The sequence below is a fragment of the Syngnathoides biaculeatus genome, chromosome 23, assembly GCF_019802595.1.
Source record: "Syngnathoides biaculeatus isolate LvHL_M chromosome 23, ASM1980259v1, whole genome shotgun sequence".
Taxonomy (NCBI): domain Eukaryota; kingdom Metazoa; phylum Chordata; class Actinopteri; order Syngnathiformes; family Syngnathidae; genus Syngnathoides; species Syngnathoides biaculeatus.
Window position 1 is genome coordinate 13,562,699 of NC_084662.1, and position 18,635 is coordinate 13,581,333.

General features: G+C 44.1%; 1 protein-coding gene across 4 annotated transcripts in view; it reads right to left on the bottom strand.

The window, feature by feature from the left end:
- The window catches only part of LOC133496231 (protein eva-1 homolog A), a 295,444-nt gene that overhangs the window by 98,847 nt on the left and 177,962 nt on the right, over window positions 1-18,635 (bottom strand). Inside the window, exon 1 of one of the 4 annotated variants that reach the window (XM_061811540.1) lies at window positions 1,368-1,467. The exons of the other annotated variants lie outside the window; for them this stretch is intronic. The gene's annotated coding sequence lies outside the window, so the exon portion shown is untranslated. Of the gene's footprint in view, window positions 1-1,367; window positions 1,468-18,635 lie in introns of those variants that run through there. 4 annotated transcript variants of the gene reach the window in all.

An 18,635-nucleotide genomic window follows, 5' to 3' on the forward strand; every position in this document is an offset into this window, starting at 1 on the left:
GTAACTGGTCTGCCCATATACAGTACCATCCATAAACAAACAGTACTTCTCAGAATCTAGCTAGCAGACGTCATGGCTCGTAACAACCGCTTCTCCCAGGTTTGCCCCAGACAGAAACTGATGGAAAGCCATTTTAAAAAAAAATTATTTTACCTGTCCCATAAGCTGTGTTTGAATATAAAAAACAGATGATCTTGAATCATAGATTTTAAAGTATTTCTAAACACCTGTTTTCACTTTCTAGTTCACTCAATCAGTTTACGACGCATTTTCTGGACTTTAGTACTCGGTTAGCATAGGTTAGCGACAAAACTACGACAAGCTCCAACAAATTTGGGTCGTACTGGAACTCACGGTCATTTTTCCCCCCTCACGATTACAATTCTGTGGTCGTAATATGACTTATAGGATGCAATTACGGTATTATGTAAAGAGCCGCTTCGGTATGTTTCATTCATAAAATGAAAACCAAAAAAAACGTAACCAAACCGTCAGGAAGTATTGCTTCACTTTCTGTTTTCTGAACAGTCCGTACAGTGCGAAACATTTGCATACATGTACCTCGCACAACCCCGCACACACACACACGCACACAAGAGCAGCTGTGTTGTGTCAGCGTGTCTTCGTCTAACCGTAACAAACTGTAATCGCTGTTACACAAGAGACAGCAGTTAATAAAAAAAATCATGTGTGTGTGTGTGTGTGTGTGGCTCCTCCTTGTAGGCACACCTGTCCTGCAGGGTAAACCGAAGAAATCGCGGTAGAGCAGTTCCACCATGGTTGCTTTCTTTATCCGCTCAATCGCGGGGCACACGCGCGTTGAGAGCTTGGATAGGCTCCAGCACTCCCTTGTGAGAATAAGCGGCGAAGAAAATGAATGGATGTTCGAACAATTTGAATTTAAATCAAGTGTCATGAAATGAATGATTTTTGGTATATTATTAATGAAAACCCCACAGCCAATATGGTCCCATCTGTTTTTTCACCACAAAACATGATTTTGACGTATACAGCTTCTTGTAACTTCCGCCATGAAAATCATCTCGAGGGATTTGTTTTTAAGAAGAAGCAGGAAGTGACGCACAGGACAGAGGCGCCCCCTAGTGGACTCGTTTGTTTCCATTAGTTTTACCTCTGGGAAGGTGGCTCGTTGTTCCTTCGTGTTAGCCAAAATGCCGGCTCATTGCATTGAACACTCGGGAGGACGGATTTAGCCTTCATAAGTTTGAAAGAGACCCTGTTTGTTGTGAAAAATGGATTGCACGGGTGCAGAGGACGAGAGCTTCGCGGGTTCCAAATGACAGGTAGGCAGTAATGCGCCCCAGCTCGACGGTGTTCAACAAGTACTACGGCGGCTTTGAACGTACCCCTAAAATTAGCATGGCTCGGCTCCACCTCCTCCTTTTATGCCACCCCAGCAGAAAATCCGCCACACCAGCTGAGGCGCCGCGTTCAGCGGTCACTGCGATGGCTCATCTCCACCGCGGAAGTGGATCGGACGGGGATGAGGTTTGGCTGTGATCGCACATCATCTGAACATGGCTCGAAACAATAGTGTAATATTGCCCCGGTAACTTCACTCGGTTGTGTGGTGTTCTCCTTTTTGAAGAGAGCTTCCATGTCAGAAGGGGCGCGTTTGTCTCCCATAGTTAGGGTGCACCGCGCGTTTTCATTGGCGAATCTCCGGGTGACGTCACGGACGGAGGACGCAGCCAATATGGCGACCGCTTGGATATCGTAGAACGACACTTCTGCAACTTTGCTCATGGATGACGCGCCCTCCGCTCACATTTATTTTTTCGTATAGACATTGAAGTGAATAATGTTATATGTATTTTTCATTACAATATCTATTTTACAATGTTTATAGGGATGACACCCGGGCTTTAAAATGCTGAATCTGGCCAGCGAATGATCAACAGTCATTTTTTTTTAATCACACAACTAGTATCAGCTGGGCTCGGCTGGAACCCCAGCTGATCAAATACCAGAAATTATTATTATTTTTCACCCCCCCCCCCCCCCCCCCCCCCCCCCCCCGCTAGTTTTCCTTCATCTAAATTATCCTCCTCGCTTCCTTAGAAGTTTCCCCCGCCACTACCATTTTGCCGTCACTCTCCCTTTCATTCTTTTATTCACAGAAACTACTCCACCCCCCCCCCCTTTTTTTCTATACCAAGTCCCCTCTCTCATTTTTCTTTTCTTTTCAATGCATCCTCTCTCTCTTGTTCGATCCCTGACTCAACTTTCACATTCCTGCAGCATTCCTGCAGGATTAGCCCTTTAGCATTCTCAGGCTACGCCGAGGCCGAGAACCCCCCCCCCCACCCCCTTCCTCTGCTGACCCCCACTGTGACGGTGGCAGGCACTAACGGATGACACAAATGTGCTTCATCATCTCACGTGAATACTTCCTTTGCACCATCTGGCAATATATTAATGATATTTGAAAAACCGAAAGCAGACCGTTTGAACGCGACAGTGGGAAAACATTTAAGGAGAGGAAAGGAATAATTTTGGACGTGGGATGGATTTGAGGCCAATGTGCCAAAAATAAAGTTGAACTGCTACAAAAAAAGATGAAAATTTGCAATCCGTTCTGAAACAAGTGAAAGAACATTCCTGAACATTTTCTCAAATAAAAACCGCACAAGGTCAACATTAGTGCTGTTAAGAGACCGTATAAAAACTCGAGCAATTTTACACGTCCCCCACACACTGTAAACAGATTATAACAGTTTTTGTTTTTTTAAGCACATATTTGAATACACACCCACATTGAAAGTTGATCCACTAAAACACAGGTGTCCAACTCAAGGCCCGGGGGCCAGGTCTGGGCCGCCACATGATTCTATGTGGCCCGCGAAGGCAAATAACGTATGGCAACTCTTCCGGGATTCTTGTTCAAATCTGTACCAAAAATTTCAAATTGTCATATCATAACTTATAACGTTGAGGTATTGCAAGCGCTAAACCCATTACCCCTGATTTCTTTCTTTCCAAAAGTAATTCATAAATTTCACGTCAGTACGATGAGGCGCTAAGCGATCTTGATGGTTTCACAGTCATAATGGCCCTCTGAGGGAAACCCGAACTACAATGTGGCCCGTGGCAAAAATGAGTTTGACACCCCTGCTCTCAAAGTTTTGGAGTAACTTCTGAGACGTTATGTAAAGTTAACATTTTTAGCGTGCGGCATCATTTGTAAAAGCACGTTAATGATACAACTTACCTGTATTTCCAATAAATACACCCCAAGAAAAGGTTAATCGAGGACACCAATGCAACGATTCTCCTTAATACTACAATACTACAAGCTAGTCACAATACTACACGTCGTCAGTTTAAGTGAATGTTACTGCATATGAATACAATCAGCTTTCATTCCGGCGTCCCATGACTACGCGGTAGCCACAGGTGTTTATCGGCTCCGGTTCAGATCGGCTTGAATTCAAATATGACACTGGGGTGTACATGCTAACCTCCCACACGAACTTTTTCTAGTCTGATGCTGTGACACCTCTTGTCATAAATGCGCCACTTACACCTGTCAACAATCAACAGATGACACGACGACTAGCACGGTGGTGCTAACTAGCATGCGGCTATCACATACTGAGCACACCCACTGAAAGGTGGCTTCAATTTTCTTCTAATTGGACGAGAATTTTCTGAGAACAGAAGTCATGTCATTATCCAAGCCGCTCATCCTCACAAGGTTTGCGGGAAAGCCGGAGGCTATCCCAGCTAGCTTCAGGCGAAAGGCGGACTACACCCTGAACTGGTCGCCAGTCAGTCGCGGGGCAGATAACGACGCCATCACTGAGCGGGAATCGATCCCACGCTGCCCGCACCCAAAGGCAGGCGTGTGTGCCACTACACCATCAGTGACTCTTAGAACAGAAGTAGCGTCAGTTAGCTAATATTTGTTTCAAACTGATATGAAAATTCATGTAAAATTCTTCTGTAGTTCCTGTTGGCATATAGGCCAGCTGTTGCAATAATTTTGTTTAAATAGTATAGATAGATCAATAGAGATACTGTTATGCGGACATAATAACAGATACTTTACTTTGTAAACTGTTTTAGTGTTAGTAGGTAATACGGTGGATTGTGAGTGCAAAACAAAACACAAGCCACCGTAGCTTTTTTTAATCAGCTAGCTAGCTAGCTACCATAGCTACAGAGCTCGCTTGCAAATAAATAAATAAATAGCTACCAATATAACATAAAAATGTGATTTGAACTCAGTAAATGAAGATGTAAATGCAGGTAAAGGGTTTAGGATTTTAAAGGTATATAGCACAACAGATATCTTGCGGTACATAATGAATATTTGCTCGGGCTTTCGCTCCACGGTCCCAGGCTTTCCTTTTTTCTTTCAATTTTTTTTTCCCTGATGCGGGCTTTTAAGTTAAAAGCGAAGCATTATGAGGTAATCACGGCCACTTTCCTGTTTGCTCTTGGCTTTCTATAAGGAGGGCTTTGTGTCGAGTCAGTGTTACAAGCCAAACTAGTAGCGCTGGCTCGCCACATGTGGAAACACTCACAGGACAAAAAAAAAAAAAAAAATAAAAAAAAAAAGAAAAGAAAAATTGGCAGCGACAGAAGGGAGGAGGAGGACGGGAGTTGAGACGGACCGTGTGCAGCTTTTTTGATGCCGAGGATCACCTTACTTGCGCCAAAATAATAGCGCAAGCGCAGCCAAAAGGCGCACCTCCAAAAAAACCTCTCAGCTGTTTCCCCCGTCACTCTCGCCAGCATGACTCATATCTATCACACCTTCGCTTGCTGTGGGCTTGAAATTAAACTTCCCACCCCCCTGTAGTATCTGTTCTTTTATAAGTTTTCCCTTTAAATCGACCCTCTGCTAATTTCCCTCCTTATCCACGGCTTCATCTAAATCCTCCTTCCCCGACTCGTGTTGCAGTTCTTCCTGCGAATGTACAGTGCACTACTGTGTTCCTCCACATCAAACTGATTGCTTTCTGTCAGGCCACGCCGCTACGAGGGGGCCTAAACGCGAGGGCCGGGTCTCTCACATCCAAACATCTGTCCATCCCATTACGGTAGGGGCCTGACGAACCCCCATTCTTTTTTACCCTAGAGAGATGCGGAATGACGGCGTTCCCGGGTGTCTCCTTAAAGACCGCGATCATCGCGGGCCTGTCGGTGGATGGAAAACGCCGTCTTGGTTGGCGTTCCATTTGGCATCTGACCAGCCAAGACCCCGGGAATTTTTTTTAGAGAGGGGGGGGGGGTGGTGGTTTTGGAAATATGGGTTTGGTTAGAAGGATGTATAGGGAGCAGTGTGATGATGGGAACGCTCGTCCTCCACCAGGCATCCGTCGGCTGGGTCGTTTGGTTGGAATGCGAGTCAGGAAACCGATAATGGGTTTGAGTGTACGAGCTGGATGGATGACTGGTGTCTTTTAGCGCAGCGAGGCACACAGGAAACACACGCAGCTAGTGATGGCGACGGCGATGACGACGGTGGGAAGCGAGAAGCGCACGGCGAAAACCTCGGAATTTTTCCCATAGGACATCATGGAAGGAGAACGAATCTGTTCCAGGGTCAGGCTGCTGTCGTTAAAGAATAACATTTACACTGTCATACAAGTCGTGCAGGAATAATTTCATCATTGATATAACTAGTCACAAAGATAACCCTAACGAATTACGGGGTTATCTAAACAGCAATCTTTGGAATTACCGAATTGTCAAGTGCAAGACTTGAAAAGTGACGAAATGATTGCGTGTGGGTTGTCGGCGGCGATGTTCTGCATGCTCTACTAAGACTTTGATCTTTTCCAAAGATCCCAAGTACACCACTAAATCGCATTTTCACTCACTGAAACCGATTGTACGCACTCTAGGGTACATACTGTAGGTAATATGGCATGACTCCTTCTTGTGACTGGCTCAATGTCAGCCCTTGGTACATTCAGAAGCGCCAAAATTGCATTGTTGGATATATGGATAATTTTTGTGTCTGGCACTTTATAATTTTCTTTACCCAAATCGGAGAGGCTGGAGCTCTGTGTCATCTCATATTTTGCGTATGCTGCCTTCTCAGGATAGGCAGTAGTTAAAAACACAAAATTGCGCATGGTATATACGTTTGGAATCTCGTTGAAATCCGTAAAATTACCGTAATTTCCGGATTATAGTGCCCACCTGATTATAAACCTCACCCAGTACATTTTTAAAGGAAAAAGTATTTTGTACACACACAAGCCGCACCTGATTAAAAGCCGCATGTGCTCACATTGAAACGTGAGATATTTACAAAAAAAACCCCGATACGTACACAGAAAGACTTTTTGATAATATACCTGAGCTTTTCTTTCTAATGGCTGTGACGTGGCAGTAACACAGCAGCAACACGCTACCACAGCGCTAACAGGGATGGTTACAAAAAACATATCGGTAAAAATCACTCAGATGCAGCAGTAACAAAGCAGCAACATGCTAGCACAGTGCTAACAGGGCTGGTTAAAAAAAAAAATACCGGTAAAAATCACCAAGACGCGTCAGTAACACACCAGCAACACACTAGCACAGCGGTAACGGTTGCACACCGCTAACAGGGCCGATTAAAAAAAAAAAACATGCCGGTAAAAATCACTCAGACACGGCAGTAACAAAGCAGCAACACGCTAGCACAGCACTACTCCTAGTGCAACACTAACAAGGCTGGTTAAAAAAAAAAACGGTAAAAATCCCTGAGACACGGCGGTAACACAGCAGCAACACGCTAGCACAGCGCTACCGCTAGCACATCCCTCACAGGGCTGTAAAAGTCACTTCCTCGGCACATATATTCCACCGGTCTCACTCTTACCTTTTCAGCTCGACTGGCCCCTTGCGCCCCTTAGAAAAAAAAGCACAAATTAACCGCATCACCGCATAAACCACAGAGTTGAAAGCGGGTGAAAAAAGTTGCGGTTTATAGTCCGGAAATGACGGTAATCGAATGCTGAATCTTCTGATGCAATTCTAGATGTACCCTGTTCGTAGATCAGTTTCCAGATCTGCTCGCATGCGCAATAAATTTGTGCCAGTTTAGCCAATCAGATGCTAAATCTAGATTAAGAATGCATGGTGGGGAAAAAAAACTTTTTTTTGTTTTTTGCTCTCAAGTGAAACAAACAGGATCTGTGCAGGTTTTATGAGACAAATACATTTTTTTGGGGGGGGGGGGGACTCCAAAATTCCACCAACTTATAACACTTCCACTTAGGACATTCCATTGTACTGTATGAACAACCCATCATCTTGAAAGCACTCATTGTAAACAGCTAATAAGCAACATTAAACAAATCATGTGCACCGTGCGGGAATACATTTTCATTCCGCTTCACGGGGGAAATTCCATTACGACGCAGGTCAGAGGAGGATATGTAACTTGTGATGATAATAAGCACTCATTTCATTTCATGCCTCTAAGAAAGAAAAATGATGTCATCCAATTAAAAAAAAAAAAAAGTTGGATTGCATTAGTGTTATATTGATTGCCACATAAATTCCAAGCTTCTCGTGCCACGACTGGCTGACGTGGACGTCAACCCGAATTATGTTTATTTATTGATTTGTTTTTGCAGCGGGTAAATATAATAATCAGAAGGGATTGTGAGCTTGTTACTGCGACCGAGTTTAAGTGTGAGGCTTCTAGCTGGCATTTCAGAAAACCTGTCGCTCTCTTAGGTTCGTGTCAGAATACTTCATTTGATTTCATTTACAGTGAAGCAAATAAGTATTTGAACACCCTGCTATATTGCAAGTTCTCCCACTAAGAAATCATGGAGGGGTCTGAAATTTTCATTGTAGGTGTGAGAGATAATCTAAAAAGAAAAATCCAGAAATCACAATCTATGATTTTTTCAAAACAATTTATTGGCATGTTACAGCTGCAAAAAAGTATTTGAACACCTGTCTATCATCTAGAATTCTGACCATCAAAGACCTGTTGGTGTTTTTCTGCACATGGGACAGGACGACTGCACTGTATTAAGGAGAGGATGACTGAGGCATGGATTGTGAGATTTTGGGGAACAACCTCTTTCCCTCAGTCTGAGCATTGAAGATGGGTCGGGGCTGGGTCTTTCAACGTGACGATGACCCGAAGCACACAGCCAGGAAAACCAAGGATGGGCTCCGTAAGAAGCATGTCAAGGTTCCGGCGTGGCCTTGCCAGTCTCCAGACCTAAACCCAATAGAAAATCTTTGGATTTCCGTGTTTCTCAGCGACAGCCCAGAAACCTGTCTGATCTAGAGAAGATCTGTGTGGAGGAGTGGACCAAAATCCCTCCTGCAGTGTGTGCAAACCTGGTGAACAACTACAGGAAACGTTTGACCTCTGTGATTACAAACAAAGGCTACTGCACCAAATATTAACATTGGTTTTCTCAGGTGCTCAAATACTTATTTGCAGCTGTGTTACACAAATCGCTAAAAAAAAAAAAAAAAAAAAAAAATCACACGTTTTGATTTCTGGATGTTTCTTTTTAGGCTCTCTCTCTCTCAGTGGACATGCACCTACGCCAAAAATTTTGTGAGAACTTGCAATATGGCAGGGTGTTCAAATACCTATTTTCTTTACTGTAATAAATAAACTTAATCGATGAATTAATACAAGAAGCTTTGTAAAATAGTCAATGTTCTGTACCGACGACAGCTGATGAGACAAGAGGTGAAATCTACACTGGACTGGTTGCCGGTCATTTTCCGCGCACACAGACTGCATACTAAGAGTTTACACAACCTTGGCAAATGCTGGGTCTTTAAGACTTTTTGTGAAAACAAGAGACTTAAATGCTTTCAAGGAACCTAACATTGACATTTGCAGTCGGAGTACCAGGAGGAAAACCAAAGCAAAGCACGGAAACATCACGCACAGAGCTGAGATCAGAAGTCGGCACCTCTCGACTGTGAGGCAGATGTGCAATTAGTAACCACAAGTTCACCGTCTTGCCCATTATAATACAACCTATTTTAGATTTGTATTTATTTATGTCTGATTCAAAGCATACATTTTTTTTTAAAAGGACAGCTACAATAAATAATTACATTCAGCAGAGCGTTGATTGAAGCTCTAAATTTACACACTTTCGAGCGGTGCCTTCGGGGGGACAAAGCTCAGTCACTTTTCCAGGGTGGAGCCAGATTTTGCGGGTGAACAAGCGGGACAAATGGTCGCACGGACGGCTGAAACCGAATCCGTCATTGGCCGGGGCGGCAGAACCTGTTCTTCGACGCTAATGCTTCTCAAAACATAACGTGTTTAGTCAAAGTCCATCCATCAGCCGTACCGCTTTATCCCGTTCCAGTCACGGAGGAGGTGACTTCGGGAGGTGGGGTCAACACTTGGACTGATCGCCAGTCAATCAAGGAGACCGGAGGACTCACAATCACAGCTTGGGGCACTTTGCAGTTGACCTAACAAGTCTGTTTTTAGCCCTGTCGAGAACCTCGACCAGAATCATCATCTTGTCAAAGTGCTAACCACCCAAACCGCTAAAGCTCCTGTCTTTCGGTAAGCTACTGACAAAAACAAGGCCCTGAATCCTAAACCGGTTTTCCGAAAAGATGGACCAGCGTCTTATGATGTTGACCTAGGGCACACCCACACACAAACCCAGACTAGCGGTACTGAACCATCGCGTTCCCCTTGAGTAATAATTTGCCCGGGGTTCAATGGGTTGCAACCAGATGCATAATCACACGCAGACACCCAAATGTAACTTAATAAGAAAGTCTACTTAACAGTTCTGAGGTTCTGGGTCGGAAGCTCAGCTCCTATGTTGAGTTTGCACATTCTCGCCATGAGTGTGTACGTTTTCAGCAGGTTACTCGGTTATCCTCCCACATTCCTAAAATATGCACTGAAGACTCCAAATATTTTCCTTTTGTCTGGCAACCAGTCCGGTGTGCCACCCATGTCTTTCGCAAGTCCGCTGGAATAGGATTCATCTCACCCGTGACCTTAATGAGGATGAGCGGTAAAGAAAACGGATGGACGGATGGATGGATTGAACTACGGCGGAGCCTTGAAATACAAATCATCCGACTGATTTAATTTTTCGATATACGAGCAGTCATTTCGACTGAATTTTTGCTTTGAGTTGGGAGCACAAACTTGAGATACGAGGGAAAAACTCGTCTTAGCTTAATGCTAACAAACAATGTAAAATGCTATTAACACCCTAACGGTTAGCATCGATTGCTGCGGTTTTCAAAGCAATTGTTGTTTGAAGGTAGACAGGTCATGTAACAATACTCACAGGCATATATTTTTTACGCTCTATGAACAAAAATATTAATAAAAAATAGTAGTACAAAAAGAAGTGTCTGGTGCCCCCAGGGCCAAGGCAGGCACATCAGAAGGAGCAGCACAATGCATTGGATTGCAGTGATAAAATCTTCATCCACAAACTGCTTACTATATTTCTTTACATTTTAACTTATAATTATTCCATTATGTTTTTATAACATTAGTACAATATGGAACAGATTAATTCATTCCAGTATTATCAAACTCGTATCTCAAGGCATCACTGTACTACGAACAATAATGCACCATACAATACCGTAATTTCTCGAAAAGAATGTGCACATTTTTCCAAAAACATTTTCAAAAACTTAATAGAGCTCATTATATTTAGGTATGGGTGAAAAATAAAAAATACAATCACTTTGTATAGTCGTATACAGGTACAAAGAGTGGTAAAAAAGGTATACATTTCGATATGATATTCGATGTCTTATGTTACACATTTATACTACGGTAATGTGCGCCGCCCCAACCTGAACTCTATGACCGCCTCGGGGAGCTCGCATTTTACGATCGTTAGCGTAGCGTGTTTGTTGCGACTGCGTCAAAGATCAGAAACGACTGCCAGAAACCAAGACAAAAAATGGCGACTACAACAGGCTAATTGTGCAGCCGCTTTTAAAAGAAATGTCATCACTCGTGCCGATGACGCCACCCGGAAGTTGCGCCGCAGTCCGAACAACGATAGTTTGCCTCAATGCTTTCAAGTGGGTATAAAAACAACGTGAGCTCAAACTATATAATACGAGCGTCATGGGCACATAAAAAAAAAAATAGGGTCACTTTTCGTGAATTCAGGTGGCACCAGAACTGGTCCAAGTCACCAACGGTAGCTAACGATGGATATTTTTCAGATTGGAGATGAACCAGATGTTGCTTTTGAAGTCTTGGCCAAGGATGTGGAATGTAGAGGATAAGATTAAGATTTGATGTGTTATCAACCGTGTTAATAAAATGTTATGTCATCATTGAGCATTTATTTTAGTTGGTTGAGGGATTCTGTTCTGCCAATTCCAGGGACCAGGACAAGCATGTCCTGTGGCCTGTCCCGAGATTATATTACAGCTACATCAACACGTGCGCAATGATTAATATTAATGATTGCTGTATAGCTGTGTAGTTTTTTGAAAAACAATAATAACCTAACAAAATATAAATACGGATAATTCCCAATATTTAGAGCATACGGGTAGCAGCAAATTGGTGGTGCGCATTGTACATTGGTAGAAGGGTTTTTCCTGTTTTGTTTTGTTTTTTTTTAGGTCAATTTCGGGGGTGCGCATTGTACTCGAGAAATTATGGTAATGGAAACTTTCTGGGACTTCTAGAACCATCTTACGTGTTTTTTTTTTGGGGGGGGGTGGGGGGGAGCTGACACGCGCGCATGCATACATACACAAAAAGAACATGCTCATAAAATGTTGCCTCACTGTATATTGTACGCATTGACTGACAGACATAAACACACACACGCGCGCGAACACATCTACGCAGCACACTTGTCTTGTGTAAGTGAGCTGTCTTGTGTTTCAACAATGTGCGCAGTGTGAGCTGCCGGCCTTTTTCCTCCCCTGGCAGAGTTACCCAATCCCCCTGACACGCATTCTGCACGGATGACGGCAAGCCCTTCTCATGACGCCGCCGGAGCCACCCGTTTAGTTCCGCTCCGGTTCCGTACACGCACAGTTCACGGGGTCAGCGGCGAGGAGGGGGAGAGGTCTGTGCGGGCCCGCGACGGAGCTTTTTGAACGCTGTTAACGGCGGTGGTCTGTCCCGGTCCAGCATCGAAGGGGGGCGGGGGGGCCTCACGTGGAAAACCTTCTCACTAAACTGCCGTTATAGCGAAGACCCCCAGAAATAAAGCTGACCCTGGATGCGATACGCGGCGCAACAAAGAAACATCTGTTGACCTTGCCCGTAAGATTGGCAGAAAAAAACTGTGTGTGTGAATTTGTACTGCCTGTGGCTATGCCCCCACCTCCGTTGACCCCCCCCCCTCAAAAAAGAGCTCAAGGGCACATGGGCGACAACCTCTGACCTCTGACAGGATTTAAAAACTCCGCTCATTTATTATGGCAGACTCTGACGTTTCACGGATTACGCCGGTGAATGCGTTCTGAGATCAGCGACCTGCCTGTTTACATGTCGCTGATTACGTTTTTGTCACGTTTGATACATTTTGCTGGCACGCTGCCCCTGTCGGAGCTTGACAGACAGTGTATCGTTTGTTCGGCCCACTTGAAATGGCCAATCAACGGACAAAAACGGGGAAAAAAAGGCATGTGATTATTTTGTCATTTGTTTTACATCAAACACACATTTTAATTTTAGCACCAAAACTCATTTTTGTCGCAGGCCACATTGTGGTTACGCTTTTCTGTTGAGGCCCATGATGACTATGAACCCTATAAATGTATAATGACCTGATATTATTACACATACACAAGGTAATATGAGTTTTGTAATCAGTAGCCGGGAAAAAATGGTGTGTTCAACTATTATTCAGTTTATTTTGAAAGGGGGATTGCACCAGGCGGCGCGGGGATCAGCTGGTAAAGCGTTAGCCTCACAGTTCTGAGGTCCCAGGTTCGATCCCAGACCCGCCTGTGTGGAGTTTGCATGTTCTCCCTGTGCCTGCGTGGGTTTTCCCCGGGCACTCCAAAAACATGCGACATTAATTGGACACTCTAAATTGCCCCTAGGTGTGATTGTGAGTGCAACTGTTGTCTGTCTCTACGTGCCCTGCGATTGGCTGGCAACCAGTTCAGGGTGTACCCCCGCCTCTTGCACGTTGACAGCCGGGATAGGCTCCAGCACTCCCTGCGACCCTTGTGAGGATAAGCAGCTAAGAAAATGGATGGATGGATTGCAACCCAAAAAAATGGGAGTATTTCAAAGTTGTAAAAAACGAGGAAAATTTGCATGTTTTGGTGTTTTAGCAAGAATCGTTGGGTAGGCTTGTCTTTCTCGGACCACATAAAATGATGCCGCAGGCCAGATTTGCTCCCCTGGGCCACGAGTTTGACACCTGTGCTTATTACATGCAAGAATAAATCCAGACTACGGCCATCAGCCATATTACAATCATCTTAATTGTGTTTAAAGCATGATTGTATTCTACTTCCTGGATTACACTTCTGATAAAGATATTTTAGCGCAGTTTGTTGAGTTCAACTCATACATGTCCACACGAACCACGAAATATGGATCAATTCAACATTCTTTTCATTGTCAATAAATGAAGGAAGTACACCTTTGATAAATAATCATGACTGCTCATTTACAAACTTTGGAGTCACCAAAACAAAACAAAGTATAAGTCAGTAAAGTGTAAGTAAGTTAAAATTGCTAAATATCTCTAATCCATCCATCAATTTTCTTAGCTGCTTATCCTCACAAGGGTCGGAGGAGTGCTGGAGCCGATCCCAGCTGTCAACAGGCAGGAGGCGGGGTACACCCTGAACTGGTTGCCAGCCAATCGCAGGGCACATAGAGACAAACAGCCGCACTCACGATCACACCTACGGGCAATTTATAGTGACCAATTAATGTTTCGTTTGCTGAAGTTAACCTTGTCGGGTGTCCACCCTGCCCCCCAGCTTTTTTTTTAATGCTTGTTAAAAAGCCCAAAAATATGTGAAAACAGGAATATTGACAGTTTCCCATTTTGAACATTTGGTCCTTGATTCATAAAAAAAACGGTGTAAAATTAATTAAATGGATTTGTAAAAAAAAAAAAAACTGTCATTAAAAAATTTAATTAATCCATCCATCCATTTTCTTTTGCCGCTCATCCTCACGAGGGTCACGGGGAGTGCTGGAGCCTATCCCAGCTGTCAAAGGGCAGGAGGCGGGGTACATCCTGGACTAGTCGCCAGCCAATCACAGGGCACACAGAGACAAACAACCAATCACACTCACAATCACACCTTGGGGCAATTTAGAGCGTCCAACTAATGTCGCATGTTTTTGGAATGTGGGAGGAAACCGGAGTGCCCGGAGAAAACCCACGCAGGCACGTGGGACACACGCAAACTCCACACAGGCGGGTCCGGGATTGAACCCGGGACCTCAGAACTGTGAAGGCCAATGCTTTCCAGCTGACCCACCGTGGCGCCTTAATATAAACAATGTTTTTGAGTGATACACAGATTCTTCATTCCAAACAAACGTGTGGAGCGTGATTTTTTTTTTTTTTTTTTTCGGGATGTGAGCCCAACGAAATCTCACAGCTTTGCCTTTAATTAGAGGCTTTTGCCCAACAACATTCAGATTCCCAGAGAAAATAAGCGCTGCCGTTAAGAGAGCATCCATTAAAAGCCAGCGTGCTGGTTATAGTGACGTTGAGGTCTGTGGCCTGCTCCAACTGTATGCCTCGCTTTTATGAAGTTCTCACATCTATAAACTGCCTTATTACATGCTCATATTGCCAGGGGTTTTAAATCAAAACTTGTTTTCAGCGTTGAAGGTTCATTAGAGGCGAAAAACAACTGCCGCGTTACTGTATGAATGACCTTTGCGTGACCTTTTTCGTGAAGAATCCTCAAAATGATCGGCAAATTTTGACACCATGCGCCACAAATATATCTCGGACGACTTTTGACAACTATCTGGGGTACCAGCTTCCGACGGGGTTCTTAGGTAATATTTTTCAAAATCTGTCAAAGTGCAAGGCCCGGAATTTGTGCTTCATACGGAAATGGCTGATTCCTCGTTTGATTTCGAACATTTTTCGTGGAGTCTGTAGTAACGGACACGTCAGCTGGATTTTGTGCCGATCGCTGAATCTGGTGTTTTTTCATTTGTGTATTTATTTTTATTCAAACCTTCCAAGGTGTGGTATGGAACAGAATGAACGCACAAACACTAAAAAGATTCACTAAAAAAATTATTTTTTTCCTGAAACTTTTTAAATGTGGTTAAATGACATTTTTATAACATTACTTTTTTTTCATTGCTCTTAAAAATGCTACTTTATCATCTTAACATGACATTTTTTCAATTCCCATGATATTCTGTGCTACATATGGTCGTTGTGGTTTATTAGTGTTAGGATTAAGAAGGTGTCCTTGTAAAAATTTCTCTCGAAATCCAAAAGGTACTTAAAACCCAAAGTACCGTAATTCCCGCCCAACAGAGCGCACCTGGTTACAAGCCTCACCGAGTACATATGTAAAGGAAATACCATTTGGTACAGACATACGGAACAGCTGTGTAATAGCCGCAAGTGGCCACATTGAAACCCACGATATTTACAAAGAAAGACGCTACAGAGAAAAAGTAGAGTAGACGCTAACGCTAGTGATAATGCTAGCTCCGCGCTAACGCTAGTGCTAACACTAATAGCGCTAACATGTGGGAGGAAACCGGAGTGCCTGAAGAAAACCCACGCAGGCACGGGGAGGACATGCAAACTCCACACAGTGCTAACGCTAACACTGCACTAACACTAGCACCGCGCGAATGCTAGCACCGCGCTAACGCTATCAGGGCCCGTTAAAATAAAACTTACCACTGAGACATGCCAGTAACACAGCAGCAACACGCTAGCACAGCGCTAACAGGGCCGGTAAAAGTCACTTCCTTGGCACATACAGTACATTCGAGCGTTCTCATTCTTACGTTTTCCGCTCGAGTGCCCCCCCTGCTGCCGTTAAATTAGCCGCATCACTGCATAAACCGCAGGGTTGAAAGCGTGTGAAAAAAGTCGCAGTTTGTAGGCCGGAAATTACGGTACCTAACTTAAAGAACATAGCCCATTTTTTTTAAATATTTGAATATATACACACAGATGCGAAGGTTTAGAGATGTGTTTTCCCCTCAGTCTTTTCATTTTTTTTTTTCCATCTTCGAGGGTTCATGTATGCGCAAGGCAGCATTTATGTGAATACGTGCTTGTGCTGTCAGGAACAGGACGCGTCGACGTAAATTGGGGCTTGGCGCGCCGCGCTCCAGCTAAGCGGCGGCATAAAAACTGGCACCGGGGTTATGTTGTGACGCCGCGCCGTTGCAGTAAAAACATAAACTGACGATGTCAAATGAGAGAAGGAAGGGGCAGAAGAGAGAGACGGGCACAAAGGACGCTTTCAACTCATTCCAGCTCGTTTTTTTTTTTTTTGCCGGGTGTGGAACATCAACGCCAAAGTGGGGCATTTTTGCATTTGAACTTCTTTTTAAGTCGATTTTTACTCTGAAAATGTTAAGACAACAATCAGTAACTACAGAATATTAATCAATAATTTGAGGAAAAAAGGGGTGGAAACTATTTGAAATAGGAATACTGGATTTGTTCGTGAACTGATATTCCATTTTAATTACAACCCTCTGCACACTTCCCTTTTTTTTGGAGACATGCTTGTAAATCTTTGCAAACATTTCCTGCAAACGTTGCAGCAAAACAGTTTTTGTTTTCAGTGCAAAATATTTTTGAAAAATTGCCACTCAGTTACGCTCATAAAAGTAAAATATTTACATTCTATATTTGTACGTTTCCACTTAATTATCGTTAAAAATGTGGCAATGAAGTCGCAAAAAGGCAGCGCAACAGAAACTAAAATAGTCACATTATAATAGAAATTGACAGGTCCCAGACAAATGGTTCGGCCCGTGGAGCAGTAATGGACTGTGGGGGTCTTTGCGGCCCCTTTCCTATACATCCTGAACTCTACGGCCTCTCGCATGCGCGTCGGGCCCTCCGCTTCCTTCCAGGGTGAGGGTCCAGGCCTTGGCCTTTCGCCAGGTGGCTCCTGTCTGGCCACATCCCCGCTGTCTGAGTCCCAAAACCTCACTGTCTCGATCCAGCCCTCACCCCCGAACCAGACCTGACCGCATCAGTGGCACGACTGCAACTCACCTTCTAACCGCTAAATGCGTCGAAACGGATGGCACGATTGTGGACTCATTCTGGATTAGGGTCCTACCACTATGTATTTTTTGGGAGGGGAGGCAGATTCCGAGATTTGGTTAAAAAAAAAAATCATGTATTAATTATTCATATATATTGAATAACTTGTTTTCGGGGGCCCCATAGCTCAGTAGTTTGGTAAACCAGGGGTCGCGAGTTCGTTTCTCACTGGGGCCTCCGATCCCCAAGAGGGGTCTGCGTCAGGAAGTGCATCCGGCGTAAAAACTGTGCCAAACAAATATGAGCGTTCATCTGAAATGACACGCTATGGCGACTCCTGATGGGACAAGCCGAAAGAAAGAGTTTGTTGTATTGAATAACTTGTTTTCAGTCATTTAATGCTTTATCATTTAATTGTGACTTCATCTTCACATTTTGGTCATAAAGCTATCCAAAATATAAGCAAAGCAACCCAATAAGTGCTGTTACTAGCGGGACAATTTATGCACTATGCCCTTTAACTAAATTAAATAACTGGATGAGCCAAAATTTCCTTCAACTGGACCACAACAAAACTGAGGCAATTCTTTATGGCAATAAAGAAAAAAGGACTGCTGTTCGTACATACTTGCACCCGCAATCTTTAAAAAGCAAAGACCAAGTCCGAAAACCCTGGTGTTCTGATCGATTCCGACCTGACCGTCAACAGTCATATCAAATCAATGACTAATACTGCCTTTTTACCATCTGAAGAACATATCTAAAGTAGGAAAAGCTCATCCATGCTTTTATCTCAAGTGGACTTGACTATTGTAATGGTCTTCTGACTGGACTCCCCCCAAAAAGAGCATTGAACAGCTGCAGCAGCAACTCGGGTTCTGACCAGAACAAAGAGGTCAGAGCATATAACTCCAATTCTAAAGTTTTTACACTTGCCTCCAGTCAGCTTTAGAATAGATTTCAAAGTTCTCCAGTCTTTCTGTCTCCTGTCCTGTATGTGAACCACGTCTCCTCTCTCGCACCAGCCCCCCCCCCCCAGAAGCCCCCTCGCCCTGCGCGTGTGCTTGTGTGTTTAGTTACACAACAGTGTTGTTTCACCTCCTTGAGTTTGTACACAAACTCATTAGGCGGTGCGCTTGGGTGGGTGGGTGCGGGGGGGGGGCGTACAGCACGGCGGATGTACAAAGGGAGGCTGGGAGGGGGGATTCCAACCGCAGACACCTTTGGAACAATCGGAGGGGATCCGCTAAGTTTCCTGTTTGACTTTTTTATTAGCAAAGGCAGTCATCGCCGGAGCGACGTCGGCAGGAAGCGGCGAGGCGCTTGCGTGATGGACAAATGGGCAGGAAGATTGAAAAAAAAAAAAAATGAAAAATGTGCGGATACACTCCCTGATCTATTTCAGGCTTTCAAAATACACACGCGCTGAGGATGCTTTGCTTCACGGGGGCCTTCGCC